Source organism: Marmota flaviventris, chromosome 1 (genome assembly GCF_047511675.1).
Source record: "Marmota flaviventris isolate mMarFla1 chromosome 1, mMarFla1.hap1, whole genome shotgun sequence".
Lineage (NCBI taxonomy): Eukaryota > Metazoa > Chordata > Mammalia > Rodentia > Sciuridae > Marmota > Marmota flaviventris.
In genome coordinates, this window is record NC_092498.1 from 37,448,542 (window position 1) to 37,463,055 (window position 14,514).

The 14,514-nt window shown below is 35.3% G+C and overlaps 1 pseudogene; it reads left to right on the plus strand.

The window, feature by feature from the left end:
• Positions 1-466: 466 nt before the first annotated feature.
• LOC114106029 (TOX high mobility group box family member 4 pseudogene) lies at positions 467-2,294 on the plus strand (annotated as a pseudogene).
• The last annotated feature ends 12,220 nt before the right edge of the window (positions 2,295-14,514 follow it).

Below are 14,514 nucleotides of genomic sequence, written 5' to 3' on the forward strand. Positions count from 1 at the left end.
TTTCATTAGCTATATTCCGTATGGTGTACTTTAGATCTCTAGACTTATTCATCTTATATATCTGCTACTTTTTATCTTTTGTATTACATCTTCCTATATCCCTACCTTACCCCTCATCCTTGACCCATGTGACCAATGTTTTATTATTTAACTCTGCATACTTGACCATTTTTTTGTTTGGATTTTGCATATAAGTAAAATTATGCATTGTTTTTCTTTCTGTTTCTGTGTTTTTTCACTTAGAATAATGTCCTCCAGGTACATTCATGTTATTACAAGATCTTGTACTTTTTACAGCCAAATAATATTCCATTGTGGTGTGTGTGTGTGTGTGTGTGTGTGTATTTGTGTGTGGTATAGAAGTGAAATACAGAAAGTTAACTACACTGAAAACACTTGTAAAGATCAGATGAATAATAAAAATAAAGTATAAATCTGAAAGCAGTTGTAGTAGCTGTATGTTAAAATGTTGTTTCCAGGAGGAAATGACAAGTATCTGAGGATCACAGGGCCCATGCACCCCTTACTGTCAGGGGCCAAGACATTCCATGCACCAAGCTTGGGTGATGAGAAATTCTATCTCCTTGGATTATGTTCCTTCACTAATTGTCTCAGATATGGTTGGCCACTTTGTTGGCCTAGAAGATCTTTCCTCCTCACAGGACAGCAGTTTTTTTCAGCTCAGTATGGGGTCCAGACATTGGGCATACCTGTGGGCATGACCCATGACTTGATGGAGTAGGGCAGGGAGTTCCTGAGTGGGGTCTTGGCCATGGACTTGGAGCCATTCTATAGGAACTCAGTATGGTGCCAACCTTCCTGTTACAATTGATTTATCAATGACAGATATGACCTCTGGCTTGAGAGGGCATAGTCAGTTGTCCACCATGGATCAGTCAAAACTGAGTTCTCAACATGGTTTGAGCTTAGGGGTAGCAGCATCTTGCCACCTGCCCAGTCACCTGAGGATTGTCTTTCAACCACCCTTTCACCTAATAGTTCACTTCATCTGGATGGTGTTAAGGATTTCCAGAGGCAACTTCCCAGCCACAAGACAGTAATAATGAAGACAGGGAAAAAGCAGAAGGCCCCAAAGCAAAGCAAAAAGAAAGATCATTATGAATCTCGGAAACCAGTTTCAGCAAGTTTTTTTTTTTTTTTTTCATGATACACAGGCTGCCATCAAGAGACAGAATAATAATGCCACTTTTGAAAAGGTTTCAAAGATTGTGGCTTCCTTGTGGGACAGTCTTGGAGAGGAGCAAAAACAGGTCTATAAGAGGAAAACAAGCTGCCGAGAAAGAGTATCTGAAGGCTCTGGATGCTCATAAAGATAATCAAGTGTGCCACTTTAGAAACAGTGGAATTGGATCCAGTGTCACCATCACAAACTCTTTTGCCACCTCCTGTGGCTACTGACTCAACAGAGTCCCCTGCCCTGTCACCTTGCTTTGTTGTTAACTCCACTTTTTCATCCTATGTGGCAAACCATGCTTCTCCTGGGGCTGGGGGCCCGCCCAATGTGACCATGTTGATTATTACCAAACAGATGTTGCCCTCTTCTATCACCATGTCTGAAGGAGAGATGGTCACTCTTATCTCGGCCACAGTGGTGACCTCCTGGGTAATTCCAGATAGGCCAAAGTAATACAGCTTCTATTCAACCCAGAAATTAAGCCCGGATTGTCACTTGGTCAGCATTGCAGGTAGCAGCTGCAGCTCCTCCTTCTATGCAACTGCCTCCACCATGAATACAGTCCCCTTCTTCACAACAGATTCCTCACCCCCGCCCCAATTCAGCAGGAAGCTACCATTCTGCAGCAGCCTCCTCCACTTCAGGCCATGCAACAGCCTCCACCTCAGAAAGTTAGAATCAATTTACAGCAACAGCCACCTCCTCTGCAGAGCAAGATTGTTCCTCCACCCACTCTAAAAATGCAGACTACCTTAGCCTACCAGCTGTGTGAAGTAGTCCTGAGCAGCCTAAGAACAGCAGTTCTGAAGTCCATACAGTAGAAGCAACCTTCCCTGAGACCAAAATCTGTGAGATAATTACAGATGTGCTTCCTGAAGCTGAATCTCCTCCTCAGAGGGATGTTGAATTGGTGAGTGGGTGTGCTGTTACACTGTCACCCCAGTCTCTCTGAATAAAGCCTAGGATGAGACCCCTTCCCTTGTGAGTAAGGGCTGGGACAATGAATACTGTAGCAATGAGAGTGTGGTGACACTGCAGGACTGTGTTCTTGGCCTGGGTACCCTCTAGAAATTCAAACACTGTGGTGTTTATGAAATAGGCTTTCCTGTTCTTCTCCAAGCCAGTGAAGGTCTATCAGTCAGGAACAACTCCAGGAGTGTTTTGAAACACAAGCAGGGTTTCTGGCAGTGCCTGATCTCAAGCTTTGATGGTCCTTCATGCTTTTCCCCCCTTTTCTTCCTTTAGTAGAGACCAAGTTATAGAGAATGGGCACTGAGTTTGCTGTAATCTGGAATTGCTTTTTACTTTTAACTGTAAGCAGAAATATCAGGATAGCAGCAGAGCCAAGGGCAAAAGGAGCATGAATAAGTAAATCATAGGGACAGAAGGGGTGGTGGTATGGGTCCTTACAGGAATTTGATGTAATTGCCATATAACTTGTCTAAAATATAATTAAAGCGATGGGAAAAAAGTGCAAATCTGAAAGTAAAAGATAATTTAATTCAGTATAGTCCTCTCCAGTTCCTACAAAAATATCTTGCTAATATCTTTGAAATCTTACAAAGTATCAACTCTGAAGAAATGGGGACTGTTCAGTTAGAGTATCACACTAACAATCCTAGAAGTCAAGAAGGTTCTTCATTTACTATGTCCTTAGAGAGTTGAATTAGAAGACTGGATCTCAGAGGAGAAGCCTTGCCTAGAGTGATAAATTTAGGAACTTTGAAAATATAGAATGTTAATTAAAACCTGCATAACTTCATGATATTACTTATGGAGAGCTCTTAAGATGGACTACTAAATCTGTGGAAAGTAGCCACAGAGGAGACTGGGAAAAGGTATCCAGAGAGGTAGAAAGAAAAACCAGGAAAATGTGGCTACTCAGATCAGCGAGGCAAACATTTTTGAGGGACAGGCCAACTGTGCCCAATGATGATGATTTTAGGTTAGTTACATCTAGAAAAGTGTCCATTAAATCATGCGACCTGAAGATCAATGGTGATCCTACAATTTTGGTGAAGTGACAGGCCCAATACTCAGATAGAATTGGGTTAGGAATTAATAAGCAGTGAGGAAATGGAGACAGAAAATATTGGGGGGAGGTTTTACTATTAAGAATGTTAAAGAGGGTCTGGAGCTGTGGCTCAGTGGTGGGGCACTTGCCTAGCATGTGTGAGGCACTGGGTTTGATTCTCAGTACCACATATAAATAAATTAAATAATAAAGGTCCATTGAGAACTAAAAAAGTATTTAAAAAAAAAGAATGTTAAAGAATTAAATTGTAGTCATTAGGCTTGGTGTACAGTTTGTTTTTATGGTCCCTTTGGAAAATTTATTTTTAAAGTTAACATAGATAAATTTTTTAAAAATGCCTTGTCTGGTCAGATGCAGTTATAAGCTAGGAATATACTGAGGAGCAGAATACAGACTATATTTTAAGCCCTATTTCCCTTGTCAGTCAGGGACCTTTGAGTAGTTCATTCCTGGATTGCACAGGAGTTTAAAAATTGGTTAGTTTAAGATGGTGTGATATAATGAAAAGTAAACGTTTATTCTTTGTCCCAAGTTCCTAACATAAAAGTCCTAAAAACCTGAGAATATCTAGAGTTATGAGTGTCTTTTGTATTCTAGTGAAATGATTGTAGATTCAAGATGTGGATTGGTCATCAGAATGACCAAAAAATGATAAGAGAGCTAAATTTTCATCCTAATTCCCACCCTATGTGAGGAGAGAGGGGCTAGAGGGGGCTAATGCACAATAGCCAATGATATAATCAATCATTCCTAAAGTATGAGATATCCTCAAAAATCTCCAAACAATGGAGCTCAGAAGGTTTCCAACTTGGTTAACACATTGATGTGCAAGTATGGGGATATACATGAAAAGGGTATGGCATTCCCTAGTTGTATCCTCTATAATTGACCAATAATAGTAAGAAAAGTGACTTTATGAGTTTGGTGACTTCTTCTAGTAAATTGTCAAACATCAGGAGAATGTCATTAGAGCCCCAGATGTATACCTGTTTGGTTAGAAGTACAGGCTGGCCTGGGTTTACCATTAGCATCTAAAACTGGGGTAGTCTTGTGAGACTAAGACCTAAATTTGTGGGATCTGATGCTAACTCCAGCTAAGTACTGTCAGAATTGAATTGAAAATTTGGGCAAAAAAGTTGATGTCTGCAGAGAATTGGTGTCAGGAAGAGGAAAGAAAAAACATTCCTCATTTGGTGCTCTAAATGTGTATAAACAGTTCAGGTGATCATGTTGTATTCAACAGATCAGGTGATTATGTTGTATTCATCCTATGTGCCACATTCATAATTTATTAATATCATGTACAATAGATAGGTAAAATGAATTGTGATCTTCGGTGTGCTAGCACAGGGAATTGGTCTTGGGAAACTCAAGGCAAATTGGGAGTCTGAGAATATCTTACTAGAAATTGAATTTTAGTAGTTTACTGGTGAATGTGTGGATTTGCTATATAGTAGTGGGAGGGATAATGGATGTGGTGATCAAGAGAGTAGATAGTGAGTTATTTTCAGAGTTGAGGTAGTGACAGAGCTACAGTTCATTAGATAACTTTCACAGAATCAGGGGCAGTGTTTTTATTATATATTCCTAGTGTTTAACATGGTGCCTGCATAAGTAGGTATTCAATAAGTATTTGATGAATTGCACTAAAATTTCCAAAGGGATGATTTAGTAACCCCAAATTAAGTAAGTTCAGATGCGGAGCTATACAATGGGAATAATGTCAGGAATAGTGGTTAATAAGCAAATGCAGTTTTGAAGTAGGTAAGCTACAGTGAAAGTGACTTTTCCAGAAGACAGAATAAGTGAAGTGCTCTGACTGAACCTATTTTTTATCCAAAACAGTCCTTTCTCATGTCTTAGGTAGAAAACACCAAGGGAGAATATTTTAGAGGGAGTATGCAATAGTGTTCCCCTTTCCAATAACTTGACAGTATGATGGACCAAATAATCAAAAAACCCTCCATATATTAAGGGGAGTAGGTCATTCTCATTAGAGGCTTTTATTGGTAGTACGTCAGGTAGGATTGACATTCAACCAGCAAATGGCATCAGTGAGCAATAAACAGACATCCAAATGGGTAGAAGGGCACAGGAAAGAAATTTCAGAACTCCAATAAATTGCAGTTTATTAAGGCAGGACTCAAATATGAGGAGAAAAGCCAGTCAGAGTGTGACTGTGGTCAAGGCAGACTTGATTCTTATTTATACTTCAGATTTTGTAAAAGACATTGAGGAAACTTAAGAGATGTACAGACTGGCATGCCCCTGTAGCTATATTATAGTTAATGTAATGTTATGCTATTTAGTTGACTACTTTGCTTTATTTAGCATTTATGCATAGCCTACATTTTCATTTAAATTAAAAATTTCTCTTTGTGAAAAATTCCCATCAGGTGAGTACTGTGTATGTGTATACATACATATGTGTGTTTGTATTATACATATGTGTATACGTATGTATGTATATATAGTAATGTAATCCCACTTCTTAGTACAGTATTAGCTATTTAATAAAGCCCTCCAGAAGTATTTGTTGAATTGACATGTTTTTCACATTGGGTAGGTAGATTTGACTTTTCTACATTAAAAAGTTGAAGTAAAATGTAGTCATGTTGTCATTAAAGGAAATGAACTCATTGGAACATGCTGAATCCCATAAATGAATTAATTTTGTTTCATATGGAAATGAATTTAACAGAGATGTTGTAAATACTTCTATATCTTTCTTGGAACACTTGGTTGCAGCCATCTTTATTGGCTTAAGATATTTGTCAAATCTATACCTTCACATTTTATGAAAGTAGAATAAGGCTTCTCTCAATTGACTTGATACATTAAAGAGAATTGCATGGGTAATATCCCTTTATTACATTCAATGGTCCACGGTACAGGGTAGTTTAAAAACATTCTTTTACAAATGCTGCTATTCAAGAAGGTGCACTAAATAGCATTACTAAAAGTCTTTTGCTGTCTTTCCATTGAAAAAGGCAACTTTTAAAGAAAAGTAAGTACTTCTATTATACGAACTTTGTCAACAATCAAATGACCATATGGGATTTGTTCTTCATGTCCTTCCTTACAATTTATAGTTCTCTCAGTGCCTCACAATGAAAATGGTGATGCCCCAGGAACCTAAACCAGAGCCAACATCTATTATGACATATTTAGTTCCTATATAATGCCTCCTCCTTATTAACATTAATTATGTGGTAAAGGAAATTGGATGATTCATAAAAGCAGAAAGCATTTGGCTTGACCACATTATACAGCAGTGCAAATAAGAATTCTTAATGCTGTTTAACAAATGACTTTTTCACTCTTCATTAAAGCCCCTTGTTGCCATCCAATCTTGATTTTAGAAATTAAAGCTAACAACCAGATTGAGAGAATCGGGAGAGTGACAGCATGGGGCAAAGACTCAAAGCCACAACTAACAGCATGAAGCAAAGTGAACCTCAAGCTATTGCAGCTCTCAGAGAAGGCTGGGAAGGGGAGGGATGAATTTGCAGGGAAACTCAATTATAGCAACCCTCAGCTATAGGAAAGTACTTGTGAATGTTGACATGAAAGCTTTTCCCTTAATGTTTTAATTAAATACCTAGAAGCCAACGCTTCTTCTCAGTTAGTGTCAGAACACTGCTTCTTGGTGGATAAATGTTTACTGCAAAAGCTCAGCTGAGGGTTTCTACAAACATGACTCTAAGAACTGAGAAGGCTTTTGCTGAGGCACTTGAGATCAAGAAAGCAGTAGTGATTATAAACTAGCAGTACAATAGCAGGACGGTTTAATCCACCCAAATGTCAGTTTCTGGTGTGCACGTTGGCAATCCCACCTTCATCTTCAAACAAAAGGGCACTGGTTAGTCATCTGTTTAATTCTCTAGCTTCAGTGTGTCATTTGGATGTTGAAGGAAAATCCCTTGATTCAGTCTGCCATTTCTGACAGCCTCCCTCTAGACCCCATTAATAAGCCTTTTAGAGAACGGAATGCAAAGTAGGCAGCAGGCAGTCCACAATCAAAATGGAGATAGGATAGACAGTAGAAATGTCTTCTCTTTGTAAAGATGGTACATAGGTGACCTTTGTTGAAGACAGATATATGTGTACATATATGTGTGTATATACATATACATTTAATTTAAAAATGGTTTCTTTCAAGATATTAAAGTGACATTTGCTGTGTGGTAGATTTGGGAGGTCATTTGGAATTTGGGAATTTAGGATAGGATACAGAAAAACTCAAGTGATATTTACAAAATGTGCAAACAATGGCACAGACAGGGAGCCAGGCAGGCTTTGGTCATGCCTGGGGAATATCCTTCAGAAAACAAATATGCCACTCTTTAATGTTGGTTTGAATCTCATTATAAAATTGCAAGTGAAATGAGACACACTTTGCCTCTGAAACAGTGATTCCACAAGCAATTCAACTATTGTCTAATAAAGCAATCGCGTTAAAATTGTAAGATTTAAACATGCCTTGAAAGCACATCATTGAATTGTGGGGTCTTTCTATGGAAATTTATTTTCCATTTCTAGTTAATTTCTAGTTGACTTTTGTGTGTGTGTGTGTGTGTGTGTGTGTGTGTCTGAATGTGTGTATATTCTGTGCAGCTTTGTTTCATGTGTCACATGCAAATTGATGTATCAGGTCTCCAGAGAAGCCCCATTCCAAATAACCTTTCCCCAGGCATTGCCAGGTCCGGGAAATATTCCAAAATGCACAATTTCCAGCGATCCATGTTCTATCAGGAGTAGAAAACTTTAAAGGGATCATAACTACAGGATCTCTTGTGGAAGTATTCCATTAAATGGACAAGGTGTTTTACGGTCAGAGATTGGACTGGAATCTGTTGTTCTGATTTCAATGTAATGCCAAGTCTTTTTAAACATTTTTATTGGCACATTAATTATACAGAATACTAGGTTTCAATGTGGCATATTTGTACATGCATGTAATGTACTTTTATTGTGATCAAAGATTAAGAAGCAAGACTGCAAAGATGTGAAGATCATTTATTACCAGGGTGATCAGTTTTATTTATAGAGAAGCACCAGGGAAGTCACTTACTTTTTATGCATGTAGTCCTTTAATAAAACACTAATAAAGCTTTTATGTACTTTTATATCTCAGTAAACCATTCAGGCATGCATTTTAGAACACACAAAGGTAAAAATAGCTGTTTTCGGCTAGGAATTTGTTTCTAAGCTATCCTTTAATTAGAATACACATTAACCTTAATTCATTTAGGTAAAATAACAAAACCATATTTTCTAAGTGTATGTGAACAAATGTGCACACAAAATGGGTACTTAAGGATGCCATAGCCTGTATGCAATGCTTAGTAAACAGAGGAGATTAGATCATTTCTGTTAAACAAAGCAATTGCATATACCCATGTGTGTGTGTTTGATTGTGTCCTGAGAAATCAATGTATTTTCAAGAGAAAGATATAAAAACATTGACTACTGATTTCTGTGGACTGCTAAACATCAATTCATGTTTGTCCTATAACTAGGAGTAGTTAACTGTTGCATTTGTTCTGAAGGCTCCCTAAATTGCACCTTGTTGAAGTATCTATTCTTTTTAGGACTGTGTTAAAGATGAAACTGGGAAGTCCTTTATGCATGTCCTATCACATTTTCATGATAAATTCTATAAATATATTTTGCTGGTAGTTCCAATGGCAATGTTTTTCTTATTAATTTTCATCTCAGGCTTTAGGGTTTTGAAAACCTGCTTATTTCATTAGAAAATTCACTTGGTAGAATTATTTATAGGTTCAGAGGAATTTGGCTGCTATATAATGTTTAATACAACTCAAGAAAAGCATCCTGTTTTTTATTATGTGCAACATAATCCAGGTGATAAATAACTAATTTCATTTTTGAACAATGTATTATAACTTGTATTACATCTAAAGAAAGCATCATTATGCTTTCAGTGATATCCTTTGTAAAAATGTATTTCAAAAATATCTTAATTTAACTTCGTATTTGAATGTCTAATCCTTGACTCAGGGTAGATTCTTTCTTCTTTCTTTGTAAAGCCCTTAAGTAATAGAGAGAAAAAATTGACCAGTTGCTGTTACTATAAATCACAGACTTTGCCAATGGAGTGAGCTCTGCTGACTCCTGGTGTAAGGCCCAGTCTAGAAAGACTGACAGAAGAGAAAGTAAAACTATGAGGGCATCCTACTACTGACAGAACAGCAACTAGAATAGGTAAAGTAAAAGCAGGTGTGCAGCATCATTTTCTATATCTGTAAGTTTAGCCTGTATATTGATTGAAACTATTAAAAAATAATCCTTCTTATGTTCACATATTATTATTATGACTGGAGTATGAAAAGTCTTACACCAGTTGTCTTTAAATGAGTGTATATGTAACTGTGGATGTAATGAACTACATTTTGGGGTGTAGGGTACCTGGATATAGATAGGATTGAGGATCATATCTTCCACATTTTCAAATTTCATATGTACCTTTTCCAAAACTAATCTGAATTAGCAGATATTCTTTATGACTTTTCCAATTCCATCTCTTTTCAGAACCTCCTGTTATGACTTTACACAAGAAAATGGTAACTCACCAACCCTCCCAAATCTTATTGTGGCATATTCCCAGGGTATAAAAATTTCAATGGTACCAAACAAAGGGAACATTCAACAAACCAACCATCTTCTCTACTAATCTATCCACCTGTCCAACTATCTAGCCAATTATCTATGCATCTGCTCAGCTCCCACACATATCTATCTTCTTAGGTTTTATTGATCTATCACATAAAATTAAAAATCAAACTGAGATGGGTTTCATGGCAATGATCCTGAACATGATACTTAAAATAAAAAGAAATTAATTTGTTTCTAATATAAAAGAAGTATGAATTTGAAAAAAAGATATGATTTTCTTTGTCATTTAAAGTACTAGACATGCATTTTTTCATAAATTGAATAAACCAAATAAACACCTTCAAAATGTTATTAAAAGCATGAACTACACACTCAATAGAATTATGGTTATAAGTAAAAAAGGAAACAGTCTTTCAAATTTCTTTTAGGGGTATACAAGCAAATTATTTTATTTTTTTTTCACAAGCAAGCTTTTGCACACCATTTTTATAAACTGTACTCTCTGACCCTTGCAATAATCTAGGTCAATAGCACAGACAGGGAGCCAGGCAGGCTTTGGTCATGCCTGGGGACTATCCTACAGAAAACAAATATGCCACTCTTTAATGTTGGTTTGAATCTCATTATAAAATTGCAAGTGAAATGAGACACACTTTGCCTCTAAAACAGTGATTCCACAAGCAGTGCAACTATTGTCTAATAAAGCAATTGTAAGAGTAAGCTAACTATTGCTGGGGATATAGCTCAGTTGGTAAAGTGCTTGCCTCTCATGCAGAAGGCCCTGAGTTCAATCCCAGAGGGCCCCCACACACAAACAAAAGAGTAAACTGACTACTGCCTAGGGACCACATCTGGTCACTGGTCTGGTTTTTGTTGTTTTTAAGGGCCTGGAACTAAGAATACTTTCTACATTTCTAAAAAAATTTCATTTTAAACGGCTTCAGAAATGCCTGTTTAATAACCTCAGTTTTGTCACTTTGCCTAAGGAGACTAAAATATTTACTAATTAGCCCCTTAAAAATTTCCTCACCTGCTGATATAGCTGCTCATCTTACTTTGAGCTGGTTTTCTTCCATGAATATGCAAACCATATCTTTTTTTTTCATGATCTAAATCTTGCACACCTTTGTTTCCTATTTACATCTTATAGGGTTGGTGATAAATTAAATGTTTTTAGTTCTTCCTGTACTTCTCTTTGCATTTCTTGGTGCTTGCCATTGAGAGATAATTCACATCCTCTGATAAGTGCACAGGTCAGATAGGCTGTTCAACAGAGTGAAATACCTGTAAGGAAAACTGATACAGAGACAAAAGTGGTTGGGAGACCCAGGATGAAAGTCTAATCGACAAGTGTCAGAGGAGGTCAGAAGACAAGAGGAAAGTTAGAAAATTTTTAGATTATACAACAATTCTAAGAAGGTTTTTGCAAGGGCAATGGGGTGTACTCAGCCAAATAACTTCTCAGTAGAGTCCACTGTCTCCAGGAATGTGTTGGGTCTAGAATCCTGCTGCAATCAGCCATTAGCTGAAAATGCCAGCATTAAGTACAGTTTCATCATGAACTGGGTGACAGATTTCAGGGCACAGTGCCTGAGGTTTGGTCAATTAGACTTCCTGCTGTTTACCATATAAGAGACATATTTTCATGGCAGCCATACTTTGTAACAACAGAATAAAGCTAAGTCTTCTGTTTTTTTTTTTTTTTTTTCTAAAATATATTTGAATCTGAATATTAATGTGCTTATCTCTCATCATTTTACTCTGCCTTTTATGTCTTTAGAAATTCCTGACAATCCTGAAGAAATAAGATGTTTTGCTACATTTGTTTTAGATTGTTTTAAAAGTATTTTATGTTTGGTTTCCGCAATTAAGCATTAAAGGTAGAGAAAGAGAAGAGAGAGGTACAGAGGGAGGAGAGAGGAGAGAAGAAGTGGGTAGAGGGTGAGAGAAATGCCGACATTATTTTATTTTCTGTTGAGAAAACAATTACCCAAACCATGTAATTAATAGATCCTCCTAGCACTTCTAATTTTATTGTCTACCCAATCAAATAGGAAATGTTCCGTATATATTTAAATCTGCTTTTTGACTATTTTGTTTCTTTGATTTTTGTCAATCCCTTTTAAAATACCACTGTATCTTATGAAGTTATCTTACAGTTACTATGTATCTTACAGTTACTAAGAATTTAGGATTTAAAAGGCATTTTTCCCAATTTTTCTAAAATTTTCACAATTTTCTAGACTGCTGTTATGTTTTAATTTTATCTTACGGATTTTAGAATCAGTCTATTGAGTTTGTTAAAAATTCTATTGGAAATTTTAATGAAATTACAGTATGCTAATTTTAAGGAAATAGACAATCATTTCTAATATAGAATATTCCAATCCACAAACATGATGTGCTCTTATTTTTTCAGGTTTTATTTGTGCTTTAATAATGTTTCATAATGTTTCTATTAATGTCTAATAAATTGTTAGATTTATTTCTGGAGACCTTGTAGATTTTCTTGCTATTGTGAGTGGTATCTATCCAAAAGTCACATTTTCTAATTGGTTACTCTAAAGTACAGAAATTCTATTACTATTTGCATGTAAAACCCAAAATTTATTATACTCATCCCTAAAATGTTATCTGTAGGTGCTCTTGAGTGTTTTATGAGAAAAATCATAGGATCTTCAAATAATGAAAGATATATTCATTTTTTTCCCATGATCCTTACACATCTAATTACTTTTACCTTAATGGTTATACTAGTTAGTATCTCCAAGACACTTTTTAAAGTTAGTTATTCTTATGGAATATTATTTTCTGGTTTTACACAAAGCATCTGTAATATTTTTCCATTATATTTGTTTGTTTATAGGTACTACATTTCAGGTTAAGGCAGCTATTTCCCTTGTTAACTTTATCCTTACATTAACGTTTTACTTCACTTAGGTTTCTACTTTTGATAATACAGCTGTAATCATGTTTTGTTATACATGGCTGTGATGTAAACACCTAAAAATATGTATGGCACAGACTAGGTCCTCAACAAATATTTATTAATTATTTATCAAATTTCAACAAAGCAACTTAGAGCTGCTAAGGTAAATTTATTCTATTCTATTTATTTATTTATTTATTTGTGATATGGTAGTCTTTAACAACACTAGGCTCTAATTAATTTACTATGTTAAATCAAATTTGCTGAAATAAAATCTACAAAATTGAGATGTTCACATGACTAAAAATTGTGTGTGTGTATGTATAAAATTAATGAGTCTTAAGCTTCTCCAGCACCTATGCGATTTTAATTCAACTGTTCTTGCTTACTACATGTACTTTTTAGTTATTTAAATATATCTAACTATTATGTGTAATTTAGGATTTCTTGGTTCATCTTTGTAAACATTATTGACATCAAATTGCATTAAAAGATAATATTTTAGATCTTTGCATTTCTGCTCCTAACCAGTTTTTGAAGATGACTAATCCATTTATTTCTTTATGTTCTCATATTTTACATCCCTGAAAATTCTGTCCTCCACCATTACCACACAAGTATTCTAATAGACTTACTTTTTGTCTTTTCATTTGTCTAAACTCTTTACAACATGCATAATTTTGACTGCATATAATTGAAGTTCACTTAAATAGCATACCCTTGTGCATGTTTCCCTTAAAGAAATATGCAAGAATTTATTTGGTACATTCACTCAGGATTAGAATTGTTTGTTTTTGGATTTTGCTTATAATTCAAATGCATATGGCTGACTTGTTCTCCAAGGTGGCTACTCTCACCAAAGAGACACATCACAGCAGGCTTTCCCTCCCAACATTCCTGCCAAGATTTGGCATTATCCAGTCTACCAGTTTTATCAATCTAATAGATGTTCTGTTCAAAAATATTCAAATTTACATTTTCACATTACTGATGCTTTTGATCATCCTCATATTTATTCATTAATTTTGTTGATTTTCTTTTACAGAAGTTGTCCCCTTTTCCCATTTTTCTACTAGAGTTGCCTTTTTTCTTCTTGTTATTTTTATTAGTTCTCATAAATGAACTTCTCTTGTTAACTTTAAATTTGAAAATATATTTTTCTATCCAATTTTGTGATAAATAAAAAAATAATTTTCACATAATTGAATAATCAAATTTTGGTTTCATAAATTTTGCTTTTACTTAACTTGGTCCATATTGGAAGTCAAAAACTATTTCTACATATTCTTGTGTTTATTTTTTACTCTTTATACTTAAGTATTAGTCATATAAAGTTTCTTTATATGTACTATTAATTCAAGATCCAATTTTCCTTTTCAGTGAGAGTTTGCAGTTTTCCCAATATCATCACAAAATGATGTCTGTTTTCTCCATTGACAACAATGTTTTTAGTTTATATTAGTATTTTTTTCTATCTTGTATATCAGTCTATCTCTGAGTTTTCTATTCTGATTTATTGATCTGTATCTATAGTTACACTGATACTATGACTTTTTATTATTAGGGACTTCTAAATATATTTTGTCTTCAAACCCTTCATTTTCTAGTTTCTTCAGACATTCATGAACCTTTAATGAATGCATATTATGGCTCACATGTCAAAAGAAATTCAACTAAATTTTAATAGGTGTTACATTAGATAAATTTATTGGTATC